Source organism: Pecten maximus, chromosome 7 (assembly GCF_902652985.1).
Source record: "Pecten maximus chromosome 7, xPecMax1.1, whole genome shotgun sequence".
Taxonomy (NCBI): Eukaryota; Metazoa; Mollusca; class Bivalvia; order Pectinida; family Pectinidae; genus Pecten; species Pecten maximus.
In genome coordinates this window covers 34,471,620-34,493,683 of record NC_047021.1, presented here as the reverse complement: position 1 = coordinate 34,493,683, position 22,064 = coordinate 34,471,620, and the positions used below count along the sequence as shown (strand labels likewise).

At 38.2% G+C, this 22,064-nt stretch overlaps 38 non-coding genes across 38 annotated transcripts; all 38 read left to right on the top strand.

Annotated features, from left to right (window-relative positions):
* Positions 1–9,922: 9,922 nt before the first annotated feature.
* Positions 9,923–9,994, top strand: Trnad-guc. The gene has a single exon. It is a non-coding gene; the product is annotated as a tRNA-Asp (tRNA).
* Positions 9,995–10,230: 236 nt separating this feature from the next.
* Positions 10,231–10,302, top strand: Trnad-guc. The gene has a single exon. It is a non-coding gene; the product is annotated as a tRNA-Asp (tRNA).
* A 236-nt stretch (positions 10,303–10,538) lies between these two features.
* On the top strand, positions 10,539–10,610 carry Trnad-guc. The gene has a single exon. It is a non-coding gene; the product is annotated as a tRNA-Asp (tRNA).
* A 235-nt stretch (positions 10,611–10,845) lies between these two features.
* Positions 10,846–10,917, top strand: Trnad-guc. Its single transcript has one exon. It is a non-coding gene; the product is annotated as a tRNA-Asp (tRNA).
* A 236-nt stretch (positions 10,918–11,153) lies between these two features.
* Trnad-guc lies at positions 11,154–11,225 on the top strand. Its single transcript has one exon. It is a non-coding gene; the product is annotated as a tRNA-Asp (tRNA).
* A 236-nt stretch (positions 11,226–11,461) lies between these two features.
* On the top strand, positions 11,462–11,533 carry Trnad-guc. Its single transcript has one exon. It is a non-coding gene; the product is annotated as a tRNA-Asp (tRNA).
* A 236-nt stretch (positions 11,534–11,769) lies between these two features.
* Positions 11,770–11,841, top strand: Trnad-guc. Its single transcript has one exon. It is a non-coding gene; the product is annotated as a tRNA-Asp (tRNA).
* A 237-nt stretch (positions 11,842–12,078) lies between these two features.
* Trnad-guc lies at positions 12,079–12,150 on the top strand. The gene has a single exon. It is a non-coding gene; the product is annotated as a tRNA-Asp (tRNA).
* Positions 12,151–12,386: 236 nt separating this feature from the next.
* On the top strand, positions 12,387–12,458 carry Trnad-guc. The gene has a single exon. It is a non-coding gene; the product is annotated as a tRNA-Asp (tRNA).
* A 236-nt stretch (positions 12,459–12,694) lies between these two features.
* Trnad-guc lies at positions 12,695–12,766 on the top strand. The gene has a single exon. It is a non-coding gene; the product is annotated as a tRNA-Asp (tRNA).
* A 233-nt stretch (positions 12,767–12,999) lies between these two features.
* Positions 13,000–13,071, top strand: Trnad-guc. Its single transcript has one exon. It is a non-coding gene; the product is annotated as a tRNA-Asp (tRNA).
* Positions 13,072–13,313: 242 nt separating this feature from the next.
* Trnad-guc lies at positions 13,314–13,385 on the top strand. Its single transcript has one exon. It is a non-coding gene; the product is annotated as a tRNA-Asp (tRNA).
* A 239-nt stretch (positions 13,386–13,624) lies between these two features.
* On the top strand, positions 13,625–13,696 carry Trnad-guc. The gene has a single exon. It is a non-coding gene; the product is annotated as a tRNA-Asp (tRNA).
* A 236-nt stretch (positions 13,697–13,932) lies between these two features.
* Positions 13,933–14,004, top strand: Trnad-guc. Its single transcript has one exon. It is a non-coding gene; the product is annotated as a tRNA-Asp (tRNA).
* Positions 14,005–14,242: 238 nt separating this feature from the next.
* On the top strand, positions 14,243–14,314 carry Trnad-guc. Its single transcript has one exon. It is a non-coding gene; the product is annotated as a tRNA-Asp (tRNA).
* A 237-nt stretch (positions 14,315–14,551) lies between these two features.
* Trnad-guc lies at positions 14,552–14,623 on the top strand. Its single transcript has one exon. It is a non-coding gene; the product is annotated as a tRNA-Asp (tRNA).
* A 236-nt stretch (positions 14,624–14,859) lies between these two features.
* Trnad-guc lies at positions 14,860–14,931 on the top strand. The gene has a single exon. It is a non-coding gene; the product is annotated as a tRNA-Asp (tRNA).
* Positions 14,932–15,169: 238 nt separating this feature from the next.
* Trnad-guc lies at positions 15,170–15,241 on the top strand. The gene has a single exon. It is a non-coding gene; the product is annotated as a tRNA-Asp (tRNA).
* A 239-nt stretch (positions 15,242–15,480) lies between these two features.
* Positions 15,481–15,552, top strand: Trnad-guc. The gene has a single exon. It is a non-coding gene; the product is annotated as a tRNA-Asp (tRNA).
* Positions 15,553–15,790: 238 nt separating this feature from the next.
* Positions 15,791–15,862, top strand: Trnad-guc. The gene has a single exon. It is a non-coding gene; the product is annotated as a tRNA-Asp (tRNA).
* Positions 15,863–16,100: 238 nt separating this feature from the next.
* Positions 16,101–16,172, top strand: Trnad-guc. Its single transcript has one exon. It is a non-coding gene; the product is annotated as a tRNA-Asp (tRNA).
* A 241-nt stretch (positions 16,173–16,413) lies between these two features.
* Trnad-guc lies at positions 16,414–16,485 on the top strand. The gene has a single exon. It is a non-coding gene; the product is annotated as a tRNA-Asp (tRNA).
* A 241-nt stretch (positions 16,486–16,726) lies between these two features.
* Positions 16,727–16,798, top strand: Trnad-guc. The gene has a single exon. It is a non-coding gene; the product is annotated as a tRNA-Asp (tRNA).
* A 240-nt stretch (positions 16,799–17,038) lies between these two features.
* On the top strand, positions 17,039–17,110 carry Trnad-guc. Its single transcript has one exon. It is a non-coding gene; the product is annotated as a tRNA-Asp (tRNA).
* Positions 17,111–17,347: 237 nt separating this feature from the next.
* Trnad-guc lies at positions 17,348–17,419 on the top strand. Its single transcript has one exon. It is a non-coding gene; the product is annotated as a tRNA-Asp (tRNA).
* Positions 17,420–17,656: 237 nt separating this feature from the next.
* Trnad-guc lies at positions 17,657–17,728 on the top strand. The gene has a single exon. It is a non-coding gene; the product is annotated as a tRNA-Asp (tRNA).
* Positions 17,729–17,967: 239 nt separating this feature from the next.
* On the top strand, positions 17,968–18,039 carry Trnad-guc. Its single transcript has one exon. It is a non-coding gene; the product is annotated as a tRNA-Asp (tRNA).
* Positions 18,040–18,278: 239 nt separating this feature from the next.
* Positions 18,279–18,350, top strand: Trnad-guc. The gene has a single exon. It is a non-coding gene; the product is annotated as a tRNA-Asp (tRNA).
* Positions 18,351–18,583: 233 nt separating this feature from the next.
* Positions 18,584–18,655, top strand: Trnad-guc. Its single transcript has one exon. It is a non-coding gene; the product is annotated as a tRNA-Asp (tRNA).
* A 240-nt stretch (positions 18,656–18,895) lies between these two features.
* On the top strand, positions 18,896–18,967 carry Trnad-guc. The gene has a single exon. It is a non-coding gene; the product is annotated as a tRNA-Asp (tRNA).
* A 240-nt stretch (positions 18,968–19,207) lies between these two features.
* Positions 19,208–19,279, top strand: Trnad-guc. The gene has a single exon. It is a non-coding gene; the product is annotated as a tRNA-Asp (tRNA).
* Positions 19,280–19,520: 241 nt separating this feature from the next.
* Trnad-guc lies at positions 19,521–19,592 on the top strand. Its single transcript has one exon. It is a non-coding gene; the product is annotated as a tRNA-Asp (tRNA).
* Positions 19,593–19,833: 241 nt separating this feature from the next.
* On the top strand, positions 19,834–19,905 carry Trnad-guc. The gene has a single exon. It is a non-coding gene; the product is annotated as a tRNA-Asp (tRNA).
* A 237-nt stretch (positions 19,906–20,142) lies between these two features.
* On the top strand, positions 20,143–20,214 carry Trnad-guc. The gene has a single exon. It is a non-coding gene; the product is annotated as a tRNA-Asp (tRNA).
* A 239-nt stretch (positions 20,215–20,453) lies between these two features.
* Positions 20,454–20,525, top strand: Trnad-guc. Its single transcript has one exon. It is a non-coding gene; the product is annotated as a tRNA-Asp (tRNA).
* A 237-nt stretch (positions 20,526–20,762) lies between these two features.
* Trnad-guc lies at positions 20,763–20,834 on the top strand. The gene has a single exon. It is a non-coding gene; the product is annotated as a tRNA-Asp (tRNA).
* A 240-nt stretch (positions 20,835–21,074) lies between these two features.
* Positions 21,075–21,146, top strand: Trnad-guc. The gene has a single exon. It is a non-coding gene; the product is annotated as a tRNA-Asp (tRNA).
* A 238-nt stretch (positions 21,147–21,384) lies between these two features.
* Trnad-guc lies at positions 21,385–21,456 on the top strand. The gene has a single exon. It is a non-coding gene; the product is annotated as a tRNA-Asp (tRNA).
* The last annotated feature ends 608 nt before the right edge of the window (positions 21,457–22,064 follow it).

Sequence of the window (22,064 nt, the reverse complement as noted above, 5' to 3'; positions counted from 1 at the left end):
GTGACATTTCACTGTATTAAGTGATATTTCGCCGATTCCTGTATCCGGGATTCACCGGCGGGGATGGCGGCCTCCGGGGGTTCTGTTGTAAAGAGACAATATAGCAAAGGAAATACTGTTGTTTTTGATGTATTAGACAATAAAAATATCAAAGCTGCTCGTGTTATTACGGAAATTGTGGAACTTTGTGGCGAGGGTTCAGTTTTTGCCTGCGTCCCAAAATCTGGAAATCTTTTTGAAGTCACCCTTGAGGGGAGAGCAGGTATAAACATTTTGTTAGATGGTGTACTCATTGATGGGGTAAGGTTCGAATGTCGCGATATTACGAAACGGTTTACCCTTGTGAGTTTTCTTCGCCTACCGGCGTACATTAGTGACACTGAGATTATGAGTAAGCTCCAACAGCTTAATGTGGAAATAGTGTCGCCCATTAAACGTCGGTATTATCAGGGCAGTAGTGTTGCTGATGGCACTCGATATGTGCGTGTTAAACCACCGCAAACATTGAAATCGCTGCCATATACAATGGAATTTGGAAGTGAATACTACCGGGTTATTCACGATAACCAGATGAAGGTATGCTCGCTATGCTACTCGGACCAACATTTGTTTCGAGACTGTCCGCAGTTTGTATGTTACACGTGTTGATGTCAAGGTCATTTCAGAATGGTTTGTAAAACTTAGCCGTGTACCAGGTGTGGGGAAATTCGTTACCTGTGTGACTGTTCGCGCGCGCCCAGGCGTGTAGAGTCATTGTGTGATCGATGCGGCCGGTATGACTGTAGCTGTTTTGATACTGGCGATAATGCATATGACACTCATTCGGAGAGTGAAGATACGGTCGTTACTAGTGACAGTGATTCCCAATCTGTTGTGGAATGTAACCAGGCTACGGAGCCTATTCCGTTGTCTGATGGGAATGATGGTGACTCTAGTCTATGAGCACCAGTGATCACAGCAGTCTGTTGTTAGTCAGGACGGTACTATCACCAATTCCCACTAAGAAACTGCTGAAGAGCTCAACAACTATTTCGGCACTGTATTTCACAAACCAGATAACGACGATTCTCCGTACTTCTAAGTGAGACCACATCAGACTGCATTATCCAATATTGACATCAACAAAGAAAAAATTTAAAAGGCCATAAAAAACTGAATCCGAACAAATCACCAAGGCCTGACGTCTTTCATCCTAAGTTGTTACTAGAAACCACTGACCAAATGTTGGAACCATTGGAATACATATTCAAAAAATCTATGGAAGAAAAAATGATCCCTGACAGCTGGCGAATAGCAAATGTAACACCGATCTTCAAAAATGGTAACCACCATAAAGTAGAAAACTACCGGCCCATTAGCCTAACATCTATCCCAGGCGAACTTCTTAACAACTTGTTCACAGATCACCAACACGGTTTCAGAACTGGCAAATCATGTACTACAAACCTACTTGAGGTACTGGAACACTGGGCCGATGCAGTGGACAAAGGAGAAAACGTCGATACTATATATCTGGATTTCAGCAAAGCATTCGATAAAGTCCCACACAACGTTTGCTGAAGAAACTACAAGGCTATGGAATCACTGGGAATGTACTAATGTGGTTACAGGACTTCCTTACAGGACTAAAACAACGTGTAGTCATTCAAGGGGAAATGTCCAGTCTGGTAGATGTAACTAGTGGTGTGCCCCAAGGTAGTGTACTGGGCCCTGTTCTGTTTTTAATATACATAATGACCTCCCAGATGTAGTCCATCATAGTGTTATGAAACTTTTTGCTGACGACTCCAAACTATTTAGAACAACAAAAATGTAACAACATCACCAGAACTCCAATCAGACATTAATAACATAGGACAATGGACCATAGACTGGAAAATGTCCTTGAATACAAAAAAAAAGTGTAAACACCTAAACATTGGACATCAAGCCCAAAACCCCACATACCACTTTCCTCCTAGTAATCAAATTGAGAAAGTAGTAAAAGAAAATGACCTAGGGGTCACTTTTGACAACCAATTGAAAGTAAGTCGACGTATTAGCCAAACAGTCAGTAAATCAAATAGCATTCTGGGTCTAATTTTTAGAACTTTTTTGTACATGAACACAACCATGTTTCTATCACTATATAAAAGCCTTATTCGACCAAATTTAGAATATGCAACACAAGTCTGGTCACCTACACTAAGGAATGACCAAATAGCCATTGAAAATGTTCAACGACGAGCCACAAAAAGAGTACACTCCATAAAAGATCTGCCATATCACCAAAGACTAAAAAAACTTGGGCTACCAACACTAGAATATAGACGCAAACGCAATGATATCATTGAAGTGTATAAAATACTGAATAATATAGACATATTGGATAAAAACATGCTTTTCACGATGACACAAACTAACACCAGAGGACATTAAAAAAAACTATATAAAAAACAGAGCAGAACAACAGTCACACAGAGAATTTTTAGTCGACGAGTGGTGGATTCGTGGAATTTACTCTCCAGTTCAGTAGTAGAAGCCCCCACTCTAAATGTTTTTAAAAATCGTCTAAATAGACACTGGCACAGAGTACCTTTTAAGTTTTACCCAAGTTTTTATGATGCGCAACCGGATAACAGCGAGTTAATCCTACAAGATGCGTCAGAATCAGCTGATATCAGCTAACCAGTGACGTCGAAGAAGAGGTATCAGGACACTGACAAAAATGATGTACGTTTCGGCGATGTACTCGCTCAACCTGCGTGTTCCAAGTTCTGGGACGATGAGGGCACGGAGGAGGGGGAAGAGGATAAGAGTTGCCCTGATAGACATAGTTCTGTACAGAGTAGAGATTTTCTGAAAATAAAAGTTGGAGATGGTGGAGTTACGAAAAAGAAAAAGAAGAAGAAAGCTAAAAAAGTCAAAGAATGTCTGTAATGAACTTTGTCTTGTTGTTTTTTCTAATTTTTACTGTTTTATCTATAAACGTAAACGGACTGAGGGATGTTGTAAAAGTTAAAAATCTATTTGAGTATTTTCAGCATAATAATTATAAAGTTGTGCTGTTACAAGAAACGTTTTGGGATGATATGTTTGTAGATCAAATACGCCATTTGTGGCAGGGTAAGATTATTTTTAATAATAACAATGACAACAGAAAAGGTGTCGCTATATTAATTGCTAATGATTTTAAAGATAGTGTAATTGATTTTGGTGGTTATAATGGAAGAGTGTTACGTGTTAAGATAAAACTTGAAGATACTGAGTGGAATTTTGTAAATATTTATGCTCCGAATGTTGTAAATGACAAGAAAGTATTTTTTGAACATTTACAACTTTGGTTAGAACCTTTTTCAGAGAATCTGATTACAGGGGGTGATTTTAACACTACACTTTCTACTATAGATCGTACAGGTATCACGGCGCATACGGTAAATCCAAGTGTGTCGGCTTTGAAACGTCTTATGTTTAATTGTAATATCTATGATATTTTGAGAAATAGAAATAAGAATAGTGCTGTATTTTCTCGTAAAAGAGTGAGCAATGACACTTTATCACAAAGTCGAATAGATTACTTTTTAGTGTCTAAAAATTTAAGTTCTTATATACAAAATGTTTACTATAATGATACCTCATTTAGTGATCATAGCTTTGTTGTAATGAAAATTGACTGTGATTTTGGCAGTAAAGGTCCAGGTATATGGATTTTTAATAATTGTTTTTTGTTAGAAGATTTTAATACAAAAATAAGGTCTATAATTAATTCTGCTAAGAAGTGTGCTTTATATGTAGATGAGCCGAAAGTTTGGTGGGATAATCTCAAGTATAAGATAAAGAGATTCTCTCAGGTACATATATGTGTATATGGTAAGGACCGACGTAAGTTACGGATGTCCGAGTTTTATAGGATTCAGAATAAATTACAGGGTTTTTCTTGTGATATAGCTAATGGGAAACCTTTTGATTGTACTAAGTATGATGAATTAAGACAGAGTTTAGAAAAGTTTGAAAAGGAAAAATGTAATGGTGCTGTTTTGAGGTCAAAAGCGAAATGGGCCGTAGATGGTGATAAAAACACCAGTTATTTTTTAAAACTTGAGAAGTTTAGACAGAATTGTAATACTATTAAATGTTTACAGGACATAGATGGAAATGTATTGACTTCTTGTGATGAGATGTCCAATGAAATATTCAGTTTTTATAATAAATTGTATAATTGTATTGAAACAAATGATAGTGATATAGATAATCTTTTATCATTTATTGACAAAAAAGTTACTGATGAGGATAGAGTAAGGTGTGATTCGCCTGTGACTGTTGATGAAATACAAAAAGCATTATTAACTATGTCAAAAGGTAAAAGTCCCGGATTGGATGGTCTGACCGTTGAATTCTATTGTCACTTTTTTGATGATTTGAAAGATGTTTTCCCTTGTATTGTGCAAAGTATCTGGGATGATAGAGAATTGACCAGAACAATGAGGCAAGGAGTTATCAATCTTGTATATAAAAAAAGAGGTGATCAAAGTCTATTGAAAAATTGGAGACCTATTAGCCTTCTTAATGTAGACTATAAAATTTTAGCACGTGTTATGTCTGATAGATTAAAAACTGTTTTACCCTCTATTGTTTCAAACTTTCAATCGTGCTGTGTGGTTGGTCGTGATATTTCGGACAGAATTTTTTGTGTCCGTGATATCATTGATCTAACTACACAGGAAGATTGTGAGGGATATATCCTTAAAATTGATCAAGAGAAGGCTTTTGATCGTGTTTGTCATAAGTATTTATTTAAAGTTTTAGAAAAATTTGGTTTTGGAGGAAACTTTGTTGATTGGATCAAGATTTTTTATACAAATATTTCTAGTTCTGTAAAATACAATGGTAATCTAACTAAGTTTATCTCTATCCATAACTCAGTAAGGCAGGGGTGTCCGATTTCAGCGATGCTATATGTTTTAGCTGCGGAACCTCTGGGACAAATGATTTTAAAATCTCCTGATGTTTCAGGTATCAATGTTCCTCGTACCAATTTTGAGTCAAAAGTGTATCAACATGCGGACGATACAACTTTAACACTTAAGGATAAACAGTCTATTGTAAATGTTTTTAACCTTTTGGAAGTATATAGTAAGGGTTCTGGTGTTAAAGTGAATAAAGATAAATCAGAATTATTATGTATTGGCAATGGAAATATTACACAAGCTGAACTTGACAATTTTCGGATAAAATTGTCTGAACAAGTTATTTGCATTCTTGGCGTGTATGTTGGTGTAGGTTTACGAGTATGTAATGAAAAGAATTGGGACACTAAAGTTACTTCCATAAGAAATATTTTGAGAATGTGGTCACAAAGACAATTAACCATACAAGGTAGAGCTACCGTAATTAGTTCCTTATTGATGTCGAGATGTTGGTATTGTCTTACTTCACAGACTATGCCTCTGTCAGCTATTACTGATATTAAGAAGATTTGTATTGACTTTTTATGGTCAAATGGTGCTCATTTAGTGGCATATGACACTATCATTGCCAAAAGAAAGGTTGGTGGTTTAAATGTGCCTGATATTGAGTTAAAATTAAGATCATATAGATTAAAGTTTTTATTTAGGTGGCTGGATATGTCCTGTACAGCAGCCTGGAAGTGTATGTGTAGCTATTTCTTTAACAAAATTCTTGATCTAAATCTTGGATTTGAAGTAATTTATTGTAAGTTTCCAAACAAATGTTTGCGATCACTGCCCATTGTTTATCATGAAATGTTGAAGGCTTGGTATGCCTTTCAGACAGTGAATGAGGTGTACTATAATGAGGACGCCTTTTTTGTTTACGAACAACCTTTGTTTTTTAATTCTATGTTTTTGAATGCCGACAAGCCTATTTTCAATGAATATTTTGCCAAGGCTGGTATTGTCAAAGTCAAGCATTTGACGTTTGAGGTTATTTCCAAGTTTCTCAATTCAAATGCTGTAGCTGATATTATTAAAGAGAGTAACCCAGATATTTCTAGGGATACTATTTTATCTGATTATGAAACTATTTTGAGTTGCATTCCAGTGAAATATAAACAAATTATTTTGAACTATGTGCATTCTAATATAAGAACAGACTGCGGACCTAAAATTACTTATACGGATGGTTGTGGAACAACTGTACAACTCCATCCTAAAACTACACGGGATATTTATGCTTGTTTTATTCGTTATTGTTTTCGAAAGCCGAAATCATCTGAATATTGGTCAGATATTTTTCATGATGTTTGTCTTCCACAAGTTTTTGCAATTATGTACTTGGCTTTTTTACCCTGTGATGTTATTGAAGTTCACTTTCGTATTGTACATAACACCATATTTACGATGGAGAAGTTAAAGAAAATTGGCACTGTTGTTAGTGATCAATGTCTAGTCTGTACGTCTGATTCGGAAACTTTGCAGCATTTATTTCTTGACTGCTCAGAACTTTCGGATTTTTTGGCTTATGTTCAAACGTTAATTAAAAAACTGTTTTCGGCTGCTGATCAAAATTACGTTTCGGATATATCTCTTGGAAGTCTTATTCTTCTGGGTTACACAAGAAAAATTAAACGTACAAATCCGTTTTTCATTAACTTCTTTCTGGGTGTAGTGCGTTTCTGTATTTTGAGGAGACGTAATCTAGTAGTTGGTAAGATGATTAAATTGAACTTGAAGACGTTCTTCAAGTACACTTTTCGAAAATATTTTGACTATGTCCGATTCTATTACCAGATGAAGAAGAAGCATCGGCTGTTTAAAAAGTATATTGCTGTTGATAACAATTTATTAAAGGAAATTGATATTTCCCTAGTATCAGAGGATTTGACATCATATGTCTTAGATATCTGATTATAAGCACAGTATTATTGAGGATTAAAGAATCCGTATGATATTTTTAGTATGTACGAATTATAGCAAAAGCCTGTGATATGATATTTTCATACAATTCTATAATATGCTTTAAATGAACTGTGAAGAAATTATTTTTAAAGATAAAAAGCACTCAAGGCTCACATTGATATTTCATTATGTGATATTCAGCAAAACTGTGATATTGTTTGATTTAAATTAATTGAATATGTGATTTATATGCACTGTGAGGAGCCTTCGGGGCCCCAACCCCGGGGGTCCTATTTGCTGGGAAAATTAAAAGTATATTTTAAAGATAAAAAAAGTATCCCCGTCTGTCACGCGGGAGACCGGGGTTCAATTCCCCGCCGGGGAGGATTTATTTTTTCCAAATCTTCATTTTTCTCTCTCTATCATCTATTTCTAAGACTAAGATCCATCTCGATAAAAAAGAAAGGAAGCTCAAAACTCAATCGATTAAAAAATATCATTGATACAAAAATGGAATTGTCGACTTTCACCAATGCCTTTTATCCTGTGAAATATATACATTATATCTCTCTCCTTCACTCAACGTTGTTAGCAATGTTCCGCGTGTTGACCTTCATCTAATCCTCGGTAGTATAGTGGTAAGTATCCCCGCCTGTCACGCGGGAGACCGGGGTTCAATTCCCCGCCGGGGAGGATTTATTTTATCCAAGTCTTCATTTTTCTCTCTCTATCATCGATTTCTAAGACTAAGATCCATCTCGATAGAAAAGAAAGGAAGCTCAAAACTCAATCGATTAAAAAATATCATTGATACAAAAATGGAATTGTCGACTTTCACCAATGCCTTTTATCCTGTGAAATATATACATTATATCTCTCTCCTTCACTCAACGCTGTTAGCAATGTTCCGCGTGTTGACCTTCATCTAATCCTCGGTAGTATAGTGGTAAGTATCCCCGCCTGTCACGCGGGAGACCGGGGTTCAATTCCCCGCCGGGGAGGATTTATTTTATCCAAGTCTTCATTTTTCTCTCTCTATCATCGATTTCTAAGACTAAGATCCATCTCGATAGAAAAGAAAGGAAGCTCAAAACTCAATCGATTAAAAAATATCATTGATACAAAAATGGAATTGTCGACTTTCACCAATGCCTTTTATCCTGTGAAATATATACATTATATCTCTCTCCTTCACTCAACGTTGTTAGCAATGTTCCGCGTGTTGACCTTCATCTAATCCTCGGTAGTATAGTGGTAAGTATCCCCGCCTGTCACGCGGGAGACCGGGGTTCAATTCCCCGCCGGGGAGGATTTATTTTATCCAAGTCTTCATTTTTCTCTCTCTATCATCTATTTCTAAGACTAAGATCCATCTCGATAAAAAAAGAAAGGAAGCTCAAAACTCAATCGATTAAAAAAAATCATTGATACCAAAATGGAATTGTCGACTTTCACCAATGCCTTTTATCCTGTGAAATATATACATTATATCTCTCTCCTTCACTCAACGCTGTTAGCAATGTTCCGCGTGTTGACCTTCATCTAATCCTCGGTAGTATAGTGGTAAGTATCCCCGCCTGTCACGCGGGAGACCGGGGTTCAATTCCCCGCCGGGGAGGATTTATTTTTTCCAAGTCTTCATTTTTCTCTCTCTATCATCTATTTCTAAGACTAAGATCCATCTCGATAGAAAAGAAAGGAAGCTCAAAACTCAATCGATTAAAAAATATCATTGATACAAAAATGGAATTGTCGACTTTCACCAATGCCTTTTATCCTGTGAAATATATACATTATATCTCTCTCCTTCACTCAACGTTGTTAGCAATGTTCCGCGTGTTGACCTTCATCTAATCCTCGGTAGTATAGTGGTAAGTATCCCCGCCTGTCACGCGGGAGACCGGGGTTCAATTCCCCGCCGGGGAGGATTTATTTTATCCAAGTCTTCATTTTTCTCTCTCTATCATCTATTTCTAAGACTAAGATCCATCTCGATAGAAAAGAAAGGAAGCTCAAAACTCAATCGATTAAAAAATATCATTGATACAAAAATGGAATTGTCGACTTTCACCAATGCCTTTTATCCTGTGAAATATATACATTATATCTCTCTCCTTCACTCAACGCTGTTAGCAATGTTCCGCGTGTTGACCTTCATCTAATCCTCGGTAGTATAGTGGTAAGTATCCCCGCCTGTCACGCGGGAGACCGGGGTTCAATTCCCCGCCGGGGAGGATTTATTTTTTCCAAATCTTCATTTTTCTCTCTCTATCATCTATTTCTAAGACTAAGATCCATCTCGATAGAAAAGAAAGGAAGCTCAAAACTCAATCGATTAAAAAATATCATTGATACAAAAATGGAATTGTCGACTTTCACCAATGCCTTTTATCCTGTGAAATATATACATTATATCTCTCTCCTTCACTCAACGCTGTTAGCAATGTTCCGCGTGTTGACCTTCATCTAATCCTCGGTAGTATAGTGGTAAGTATCCCCGCCTGTCACGCGGGAGACCGGGGTTCAATTCCCCGCCGGGGAGGATTTATTTTATCCAAGTCTTCATTTTTCTCTCTCTATCATCGATTTCTAAGACTAAGATCCATCTCGATAGAAAAGAAAGGAAGCTCAAAACTCAATCGATTAAAAAATATCATTGATACAAAAATGGAATTGTCGACTTTCACCAATGCCTTTTATCCTGTGAAATATATACATTATATCTCTCTCCTTCACTCAACGTTGTTAGCAATGTTCCGCGTGTTGACCTTCATCTAATCCTCGGTAGTATAGTGGTAAGTATCCCCGCCTGTCACGCGGGAGACCGGGGTTCAATTCCCCGCCGGGGAGGATTTATTTTATCCAAGTCTTCATTTTTCTCTCTCTATCATCGATTTCTAAGACTAAGATCCATCTCGATAGAAAAGAAAGGAAGCTCAAAACTCAATCGATTAAAAAATATCATTGATACAAAAATGGAATTGTCGACTTTCACCAATGCCTTTTATCCTGTGAAATATATACATTATATCTCTCTCCTTCACTCAACGCTGTTAGCAATGTTCCGCGTGTTGACCTTCATCTAATCCTCGGTAGTATAGTGGTAAGTATCCCCGCCTGTCACGCGGGAGACCGGGGTTCAATTCCCCGCCGGGGAGGATTTATTTTTTCCAAATCTTCATTTTTCTCTCTCTATCATCGATTTCTAAGACTAAGATCCATCTCGATAGAAAAGAAAGGAAGCTCAAAACTCAATCGATTAAAAAATATCATTGATACAAAAATGGAATTGTCGACTTTCACCAATGCCTTTTATCCTGTGAAATATATACATTATATCTCTCTCCTTCACTCAACGCTGTTAGCAATGTTCCGCGTGTTGACCTTCATCTAATCCTCGGTAGTATAGTGGTAAGTATCCCCGCCTGTCACGCGGGAGACCGGGGTTCAATTCCCCGCCGGGGAGGATTTATTTTTTCCAAGTCTTCATTTTTCTCTCTCTATCATCTATTTCTAAGACTAAGATCCATCTCGATAGAAAAGAAAGGAAGCTCAAAACTCAATCGATTAAAAAATATCATTGATACAAAAATGGAATTGTCGACTTTCACCAATGCCTTTTATCCTGTGAAATATATACATTATATCTCTCTCCTTCACTCAACGCTGTTAGCAATGTTCCGCGTGTTGACCTTCATCTAATCCTCGGTAGTATAGTGGTAAGTATCCCCGCCTGTCACGCGGGAGACCGGGGTTCAATTCCCCGCCGGGGAGGATTTATTTTTCCAAGTCTTCATTTTTCTCTCTCTATCATCTATTTCTAAGACTAAGATCCATCTCGATAGAAAAGAAAGGAAGCTCAAAACTCAATCGATTAAAAAATATCATTGATACAAAAATGGAATTGTCGACTTTCACCAATGCCTTTTATCCTGTGAAATATATACATTATATCTCTCTCCTTCACTCAACGCTGTTAGCAATGTTCCGCGTGTTGACCTTCATCTAATCCTCGGTAGTATAGTGGTAAGTATCCCCGCCTGTCACGCGGGAGACCGGGGTTCAATTCCCCGCCGGGGAGGATTTATTTTATCCAAGTCTTCATTTTTCTCTCTCTATCATCTATTTCTAAGACTAAGATCCATCTCGATAAAAAAGAAAGGAAGCTCAAAACTCAATCGATTAAAAAATATCATTGATACCAAAATGGAATTGTCGACTTTCACCAATGCCTTTTATCCTGTGAAATATATACATTATATCTCTCTCCTTCACTCAACGCTGTTAGCAATGTTCCGCGTGTTGACCTTCATCTAATCCTCGGTAGTATAGTGGTAAGTATCCCCGCCTGTCACGCGGGAGACCGGGGTTCAATTCCCCGCCGGGGAGGATTTATTTTTTCCAAGTCTTCATTTTTCTCTCTCTATCATCGATTTCTAAGACTAAGATCCATCTCGATAGAAAAGAAAGGAAGCTCAAAACTCAATCGATTAAAAAATATCATTGATACCAAAATGGAATTGTCGACTTTCACCAATGCCTTTTATCCTGTGAAATATATACATTATATCTCTCTCCTTCACTCAACGCTGTTAGCAATGTTCCGCGTGTTGACCTTCATCTAATCCTCGGTAGTATAGTGGTAAGTATCCCCGCCTGTCACGCGGGAGACCGGGGTTCAATTCCCCGCCGGGGAGGATTTATTTTTTCCAAATCTTCATTTTTCTCTCTCTATCATCTATTTCTAAGACTAAGATCCATCTCGATAGAAAAGAAAGGAAGCTCAAAACTCAATCGATTAAAAAATATCATTGATACAAAAATGGAATTGTCGACTTTCACCAATGCCTTTTATCCTGTGAAATATATACATTATATCTCTCTCCTTCACTCAACGCTGTTAGCAATGTTCCGCGTGTTGACCTTCATCTAATCCTCGGTAGTATAGTGGTAAGTATCCCCGCCTGTCACGCGGGAGACCGGGGTTCAATTCCCCGCCGGGGAGGATTTATTTTTTCCAAGTCTTCATTTTTCTCTCTCTATCATCGATTTCTAAGACTAAGATCCATCTCGATAGAAAAGAAAGGAAGCTCAAAACTCAATCGATTAAAAAAATATCATTGATACAAAAATGGAATTGTCGACTTTCACCAATGCCTTTTATCCTGTGAAATATATACATTATATCTCTCTCCTTCACTCAACGCTGTTAGCAATGTTCCGCGTGTTGACCTTCATCTAATCCTCGGTAGTATAGTGGTAAGTATCCCCGCCTGTCACGCGGGAGACCGGGGTTCAATTCCCCGCCGGGGAGGATTTATTTTTTCCAAGTCTTCATTTTTCTCTCTCTATCATCGATTTCTAAGACTAAGATCCATCTCGATAGAAAAGAAAGGAAGCTCAAAACTCAATCGATTAAAAAATATCATTGATACAAAAATGGAATTGTCGACTTTCACCAATGCCTTTTATCCTGTGAAATATATACATTATATCTCTCTCCTTCACTCAACGCTGTTAGCAATGTTCCGCGTGTTGACCTTCATCTAATCCTCGGTAGTATAGTGGTAAGTATCCCCGCCTGTCACGCGGGAGACCGGGGTTCAATTCCCCGCCGGGGAGGATTTATTTTTTCCAAATCTTCATTTTTCTCTCTCTATCATCTATTTCTAAGACTAAGATCCATCTCGATAAAAAAGAAAGGAAGCTCAAAACTCAATCGATTAAAAAAAATCATTGATACCAAAATGGAATTGTCGACTTTCACCAATGCCTTTTATCCTGTGAAATATATACATTATATCTCGCTCCTTCACTCAACGCTGTTAGCAATGTTCCGCGTGTTGACCTTCATCTAATCCTCGGTAGTATAGTGGTAAGTATCCCCGCCTGTCACGCGGGAGACCGGGGTTCAATTCCCCGCCGGGGAGGATTTATTTTTTCCAAATCTTCATTTTTCTCTCTCTATCATCTATTTCTAAGACTAAGATCCATCTCGATAAAAAAGAAAGGAAGCTCAAAACTCAATAGATTAGAAAATCATTAATACAAAAATTGAATTGTCGACTTTCACCAATGCCCTTATCCTGTGAAATACATACATTAGATCTCGCTCGTCCACTCAACCCTGATAGCAATGTTCCACGTATTGACCTTCATCTAATCCTCGGTAGTATAGTGGTAAGTATCCCCGCCTGTCACGCGGGAGACCGGGGTTCAATTCCCCGCCGGGGAGGATTTATTTTTTCCAAATCTTCATTTTTCTCTCTCTATCATCTATTTCTAAGACTAAGATCCATCTCGATAAAAAAGAAAGGAAGCTCAAAACTCAATCGATTAAAAAATATCATTGATACAAAAATGGAATTGTCGACTTTCACCAATGCCTATTATCCTGTGAAATATATACATTATATCTCGCTCCTTCCACTCAACGCTGATTAGCTAATGTTCCGCGTGTTGACCTATAACATCTAATCCTCGGTAGTATAGTGGTAAGTATCCCCGCCTGTCACGCGGGAGACCGGGGTTCAATTCCCCGCCGGGGAGGATTTATTTTTTCCAAATCTTCATTTTTCTCTCTCTATCATCTATTTCTAAGACTAAGATCCATCTCGATAAAAAAGAAAGGAAGCTTAAAACTCAATCGATTAAAAAATATCATTGATACAAAAATGGAATTGTCGACTTTCACCAATGCCTATTATCCTGTGAAATATATACATTATATCTCGCTCCTTCACTCAACGCTGATAGCTATGTTCCGCGTGTTGACCTATAACATCTAATCCTCGGTAGTATAGTGGTAAGTATCCCCGCCTGTCACGCGGGAGACCGGGGTTCAATTCCCCGCCGGGGAGGATTTATTTTTTCCAAATCTTCATTTTTCTCTCTCTATCATCTATTTCTAAGACTAAGATCCATCTCGATAGAAAAGAAAGGAAGCTCAAAACTCAATCGATTAAAAAAAATCATTGATACCAAAATGGAATTGTCGACTTTCACCAATGCCTTTTATCCTGTGAAATATATACATTATATCTCGCTCCTTCACTCAACGCTGTTAGCAATGTTCCGCGTGTTGACCTTCATCTAATCCTCGGTAGTATAGTGGTAAGTATCCCCGCCTGTCACGCGGGAGACCGGGGTTCAATTCCCCGCCGGGGAGGATTTATTTTTTCCAAATCTTCATTTTTCTCTCTCTATCATCTATTTCTAAGACTAAGATCCATCTCGATAAAAAAAGAAAGGAAGCTCAAAACTCAATCGATTAAAAAAAAATCATTGATACCAAAATGGAATTGTCGACTTTCACCAATGCCTTTTATCCTGTGAAATATATACATTATATCTCGCTCCTTCACTCAACGCTGTTAGCAATGTTCCGCGTGTTGACCTTCATCTAATCCTCGGTAGTATAGTGGTAAGTATCCCCGCCTGTCACGCGGGAGACCGGGGTTCAATTCCCCGCCGGGGAGGATTTATTTTTTCCAAATCTTCATTTTTCTCTCTCTATCATCTATTTCTAAGACTAAGATCCATCTCGATAAAAAAAGAAAGGAAGCTCAAAACTCAATCGATTAAAAAAAATCATTGATACCAAAATGGAATTGTCGACTTTCACCAATGCCTTTTATCCTGTGAAATATATACATTATATCTCGCTCCTTCACTCAACGCTGTTAGCAATGTTCCGCGTGTTGACCTTCATCTAATCCTCGGTAGTATAGTGGTAAGTATCCCCGCCTGTCACGCGGGAGACCGGGGTTCAATTCCCCGCCGGGGAGGATTTATTTTTTCCAAATCTTCATTTTTCTCTCTCTATCATCTATTTCTAAGACTAAGATCCATCTCGATAGAAAAGAAAGGAAGCTCAAAACTCAATCGATTAAAAAATATCATTGATACCAAAATGGAATTGTCGACTTTCACCAATGCCTTTATCCTGTGAAATATATACATTATATCTCGCTCCTTCACTCAACGCTGTTAGCAATGTTCCGCGTGTTGACCTTACATCTAATCCTCGGTAGTATAGTGGTAAGTATCCCCGCCTGTCACGCGGGAGACCGGGGTTCAATTCCCCGCCGGGGAGGATTTATTTTTTCCAAATCTTCATTTTTCTCTCTCTATCATCTATTTCTAAGACTAAGATCCATCTCGATAAAAAAAGAAAGGAAGCTCAAAACTCAATCGATTAAAAAAAAATCATTGATACCAAAATGGAATTGTCGACTTTCACCAATGCCTTTATCCTGTGAAATATATACATTATATCTCGCTCCTTCACTCAACGCTGTTAGCAATGTTCCGCGTGTTGACCTTACATCTAATCCTCGGTAGTATAGTGGTAAGTATCCCCGCCTGTCACGCGGGAGACCGGGGTTCAATTCCCCGCCGGGGAGGATTTATTTTTTCCAAATCTTCATTTTTCTCTCTCTATCATCTATTTCTAAGACTAAGATCCATCTCGATAAAAAAGAAAGGAAGCTCAAAACTCAATCGATTAAAAAAAAATCATTGATACCAAAATGGAATTGTCGACTTTCACCAATGCCTATTATCCTGTGAAATATATACATTATATCTCGCTCCTTCACTCAACGCTGTTAGCAATGTTCCGCGTGTTGACCTATACATCTAATCCTCGGTAGTATAGTGGTAAGTATCCCCGCCTGTCACGCGGGAGACCGGGGTTCAATTCCCCGCCGGGGAGGATTTATTTTTTCCAAATCTTCATTTTTCTCTCTCTATCATCTATTTCTAAGACTAAGATCCATCTCGATAAAAAAGAAAGGAAGCTCAAAACTCAATCGATTAAAAAATATCATTGATACCAAAATGGAATTGTCGACTTTCACCAATGCCTATTATCCTGTGAAATATATACATTATATCTCGCTCCTTCACTCAACGCTGTTAGCTATGTTCCGCGTGTTGACCTATACATCTAATCCTCGGTAGTATAGTGGTAAGTATCCCCGCCTGTCACGCGGGAGACCGGGGTTCAATTCCCCGCCGGGGAGGATTTATTTTTTCCAAATCTTCATTTTTCTCTCTCTATCATCTATTTCTAAGACTAAGATCCATCTCGATAAAAAAGAAAGGAAGCTCAAAACTCAATCGATTAAAAAATATCATTGATACAAAAATGGAATTGTCGACTTTCACCAATGCCTATTATCCTGTGAAATATATACATTATATCTCGCTCGTCACTCAACGCTGATAGCTATGTTCCGCGTGTTGACCTATAACATCTAATCCTCGGTAGTATAGTGGTAAGTATCCCCGCCTGTCACGCGGGAGACCGGGGTTCAATTCCCCGCCGGGGAGGATTTGTTTTTTCCAAATCTTCATTTTTCTCTCTCTATCATCTATTTCTAAGACTAAGATCCATCTCGATGAAAAAAAAAAGGAAGCTCAAAACTCAATCGATTAAAAAATAATCATTGATACAAAAATTGAATTGTCGACTTTCACCAATGCCTTTTATCCTGTGAAATATATACATTATATCTCGCTCCTTCACTCAACGCTGATAGCTATGTTCCGCGTGTTGACCTATAACATCTAATCCTCGGTAGTATAGTGGTAAGTATCCCCGCCTGTCACGCGGGAGACCGGGGTTCAATTCCCCGCCGGGGAGGATTTATTTTTTCCAAATCTTCATTTTTCTCTCTCTATCATCTATTTCTAAGACTAAGATCCATCTCGATAAAAAAGAAAGGAAGCTCAAAACTCAATCGATTAAAAAATATCATTGATACAAAAATGGAATTGTCGACTTTTCACCAATGCCTATTATCCTGTGAAATATATACATTATATCTCGCTCCTTCACTCAACGCTGATTAGCAATGTTCCAGCGTGTTGACCTATACATCTAATCCTCGGTAGTATAGTGGTAAGTATCCCCGCCTGTCACGCGGGAGACCGGGGTTCAATTCCCCGCCGGGGAGGATTTATTTTTTCCAAATCTTCATTTTTCTCTCTCTATCATCTATTTCTAAGACTAAGATCCATCTCGATAAAAAAGAAAGGAAGCTCAAAACTCAATCGATTAAAAAATATCATTGATACCAAAATGGAATTGTCGACTTTCACCAATGCCTATTATCCTGTGAAATATATACATTATATCTCGCTCCTTCACTCAACGCTGATTAGCTATGTTCCAGCGTGTTGACCTATACATCTAATCCTCGGTAGTATAGTGGTAAGTATCCCCGCCTGTCACGCGGGAGACCGGGGTTCAATTCCCCGCCGGGGAGGATTTATTTTTTCCAAATCTTCATTTTTCTCTCTCTATCATCTATTTCTAAGACTAAGATCCATCTCGATAAAAAAGAAAGGAAGCTCAAAACTCAATCGATTAAAAAATATCATTGATACCAAAATGGAATTGTCGACTTTCACCAATGCCTATTATCCTGTGAAATATATACATTATATCTCGCTCCTTCACTCAACGCTGTTAGCAATGTTCCGCGTGTTGACCTTACATCTAATCCTCGGTAGTATAGTGGTAAGTATCCCCGCCTGTCACGCGGGAGACCGGGGTTCAATTCCCCGCCGGGGAGGATTTATTTTTTCCAAATCTTCATTTTTCTCTCTCTATCATCTATTTCTAAGACTAAGATCCATCTCGATAGAAAAGAAAGGAAGCTCAAAACTCAATCGATTAAAAAAAATCATTGATACCAAAATGGAATTGTCGACTTTCACCAATGCCTATTATCCTGTGAAATATATACATTATATCTCGCTCCTTCACTCAACGCTGTTAGCAATGTTCCGCGTGTTGACCTTACATCTAATCCTCGGTAGTATAGTGGTAAGTATCCCCGCCTGTCACGCGGGAGACCGGGGTTCAATTCCCCGCCGGGGAGGATTTATTTTTTCCAAATCTTCATTTTTCTCTCTCTATCATCTATTTCTAAGACTAAGATCCATCTCGATAAAAAAGAAAGGAAGCTCAAAACTCAATCGATTAAAAAATATCATTGATACAAAAATTGAATTGTCGACTTTTACCAATGCCTATTATCCTGTGAAATACATACATTATATCTCGCTCGTCCACTCAACGCTGATAGCTATGTTCCACGTGTTGACCTATAACATCTAATCCTCGGTAGTATAGTGGTAAGTATCCCCGCCTGTCACGCGGGAGACCGGGGTTCAATTCCCCGCCGGGGAGGATTTATTTTTTCCAAATCTTCATTTTTCTCTCTCTATCATCTATTTCTAAGACTAAGATCCATCTCGATAAAAAAGAAAGGAAGCTCAAAACTCAATCGATTAAAAAATATCATTGATACAAAAATTGAATTGTCGACTTTTACCAATGCCTATTATCCTGTGAAATACATACATTATATCTCGCTCGTCCACTCAACGCTGATAGCTATGTTCCACGTGTTGACCTATAACATCTAATCCTCGGTAGTATAGTGGTAAGTATCCCCGCCTGTCACGCGGGAGACCGGGGTTCAATTCCCCGCCGGGGAGGATTTATTTTTTCCAAATCTTCATTTTTCTCTCTCTATCATCTATTTCTAAGACTAAGATCCATCTCGATAAAAAAGAAAGGAAGCTCAAAACTCAATAGATTAAAAAATCATTGATACAAAAATTGAATTGTCGACTTTCACCAATGCCCTTATCCTGTGAAATACATACATTAGATCTCGCTCGTCCACTCAACCCTGATAGCAATGTTCCACGTATTGACCTTCATCTAATCCTCGGTAGTATAGTGGTAAGTATCCCCGCCTGTCACGCGGGAGACCGGGGTTCAATTCCCCGCCGGGGAGGATTTATTTTTTCCAAATCTTCATTTTTCTCTCTCTATCATCTATTTCTAAGACTAAGATCCATCTCGATAAAAAAGAAAGGAAGCTCAAAACTCAATCGATTAAAAAATATCATTGATACAAAAATTGAATTGTCGACTTTTACCAATGCCTATTATCCTGTGAAATACATACATTATATCTCGCTCGTCCACTCAACGCTGATAGCTATGTTCCACGTGTTGACCTATAAACATCTAATCCTCGGTAGTATAGTGGTAAGTATCCCCGCCTGTCACGCGGGAGACCGGGGTTCAATTCCCCGCCGGGGAGGATTTATTTTTTCCAAATCTTCATTTTTCTCTCTCTATCATCTATTTCTAAGACTAAGATCCATCTCGATAAAAAAGAAAGGAAGCTCAAAACTCAATCGATTAAAAAATATCATTGATACAAAAATTGAATTGTCGACTTTTACCAATGCCTATTATCCTGTGAAATACATACATTATATCTCGCTCGTCCACTCAACGCTGATAGCTATGTTCCACGTGTTGACCTATAAACATCTAATCCTCGGTAGTATAGTGGTAAGTATCCCCGCCTGTCACGCGGGAGACCGGGGTTCAATTCCCCGCCGGGGAGGATTTATTTTTTCCAAATCTTCATTTTTCTCTCTCTATCATCTATTTCTAAGACTAAGATCCATCTCGATAAAAAAGAAAGGAAGCTCAAAACTCAATCGATTAAAAAAATATCATTGATACCAAAATGGAATTGTCGACTTTCACCAATGCCTATTATCCTGTGAAATACATACATTATATCTCGCTCCTTCCACTCAACGCTGATAGCTATGTTCCGCGTGTTGACCTATAACATCTAATCCTCGGTAGTATAGTGGTAAGTATCCCCGCCTGTCACGCGGGAGACCGGGGTTCAATTCCCCGCCGGGGAGGATTTATTTTTTCCAAATCTTCATTTTTCTCTCTCTATCATCTATTTCTAAGACTAAGATCCATCTCGATAAAAAAGAAAGGAAGCTCAAAACTCAATCGATTAAAAAATATCATTGATACAAAAATGGAATTGTCGACTTTCACCAATGCCTATTATCCTGTGAAATACTATACATTATATCTCGCTCGTCCACTCAACGCTGATAGCTATGTTCCAGCGTGTTGACCTATAACATCTAATCCTCGGTAGTATAGTGGTAAGTATCCCCGCCTGTCACGCGGGAGACCGGGGTTCAATTCCCCGCCGGGGAGGATTTATTTTTTCCAAATCTTCATTTTTCTCTCTCTATCATCTATTTCTAAGACTAAGATCCATCTCGATAAAAAAGAAAGGAAGCTCAAAACTCAATCGATTAAAAAATATCATTGATACAAAATTGAATTGTCGACTTTACCAATGCCTATTATCCTGTGAAATACATACATTATATCTCGCTCGTCCACTCAACGCTGATAGCTATGTTCCACGTGTTGACCTATAACATCTAATCCTCGGTAGTATAGTGGTAAGTATCCCCGCCTGTCACGCGGGAGACCGGGGTTCAATTCCCCGCCGGGGAGGATTTATTTTTTCCAAATCTTCATTTTTCTCTCTCTATCATCTATTTCTAAGACTAAGATCCATCTCGATAAAAAAGAAAGGAAGCTCAAAACTCAATCGATTAAAAAAATATCATTGATACCAAAATGGAATTGTCGACTTTCACCAATGCCTATTATCCTGTGAAATATATACATTATATCTCGCTCCTTCACTCAACGCTGTTAGCAATGTTCCGCGTGTTGACCTATACATCTAATCCTCGGTAGTATAGTGGTAAGTATCCCCGCCTGTCACGCGGGAGACCGGGGTTCAATTCCCCGCCGGGGAGGATTTATTTTTTCCAAATCTTCATTTTTCTCTCTCTATCATCTATTTCTAAGACTAAGATCCATCTCGATAAAAAAGAAAGGAAGCTCAAAACTCAATCGATTAAAAAATATCATTGATACCAAAATGGAATTGTCGACTTTCACCAATGCCTTTTATCCTGTGAAATATATACATTATATCTCGCTCCTTCACTCAACGCTGTTAGCAATGTTCCGCGTGTTGACCTTACATCTAATCCTCGGTAGTATAGTGGTAAGTATCCCCGCCTGTCACGCGGGAGACCGGGGTTCAATTCCCCGCCGGGGAGGATTTATTTTTTCCAAATCTTCATTTTTCTCTCTCTATCATCTATTTCTAAGACTAAGATCCATCTCGATAAAAAAGAAAGGAAGCTCAAAACTCAATCGATTAAAAAATATCATTGATACAAAAATTGAATTGTCGACTTTTACCAATGCCTATTATCCTGTGAAATACATACATTATATCTCGCTCCTTCCACTCAACGCTGATAGCTATGTTCCACGTGTTGACCTATAACATCTAATCCTCGGTAGTATAGTGGTAAGTATCCCCGCCTGTCACGCGGGAGACCGGGGTTCAATTCCCCGCCGGGGAGGATTTATTTTTTCCAAATCTTCATTTTTCTCTCTCTATCATCTATTTCTAAGACTAAGATCCATCTCGATAAAAAAGAAAGGAAGCTCAAAACTCAATCGATTAAAAAATATCATTGATACAAAATTGAATTGTCGACTTTTACCAATGCCTATTATCCTGTGAAATACATACATTATATCTCGCTCGTCCACTCAACGCTGATAGCTATGTTCCACGTGTTGACCTATAACATCTAATCCTCGGTAGTATAGTGGTAAGTATCCCCGCCTGTCACGCGGGAGACCGGGGTTCAATTCCCCGCCGGGGAGGATTTATTTTTTCCAAATCTTCATTTTTCTCTCTCTATCATCTATTTCTAAGACTAAGATCCATCTCGATAAAAAAGAAAGGAAGCTCAAAACTCAATCGATTAAAAAATATCATTCATTACATACAAGAAATGCATACATAAGATCTCGCTCGTCCATGGGGCCACTCAACGTTCATAGACCGGGTTTGACGTAGAAAGTTTTATTTCCGGGTCGTTGTATACGAATGTAGTCCATAAGTTTGACATCAGTTTCGTAAGATTTTGTCACTTTTCTGAGATAAATACTGTATGATTGTTTTTTTTAGTTTCACAAATATTCCTTAAAACATTAATGCTCATCATTGGTTTGCTGTTTTTTCACTTATGTATATCTGTGATGTTTGTGGAAGATTCCGATGTGATGAGGCTCCGTTCTCAGTCTTTTTTCTCAGAAAAGTCCTACATACACGCCTCTTCTCAACTTATTATACCCTCTGCTTGATATAGCTTGCCTTTTGTACTGAATTGATACCTCTGCGATACCGACAAATTTTGTTTCCTTTTGGTGAATCATAGAGAGCCCGCTTGATTGCTGTATAAATGAAAATGGTTCAATCAAATGTGAAG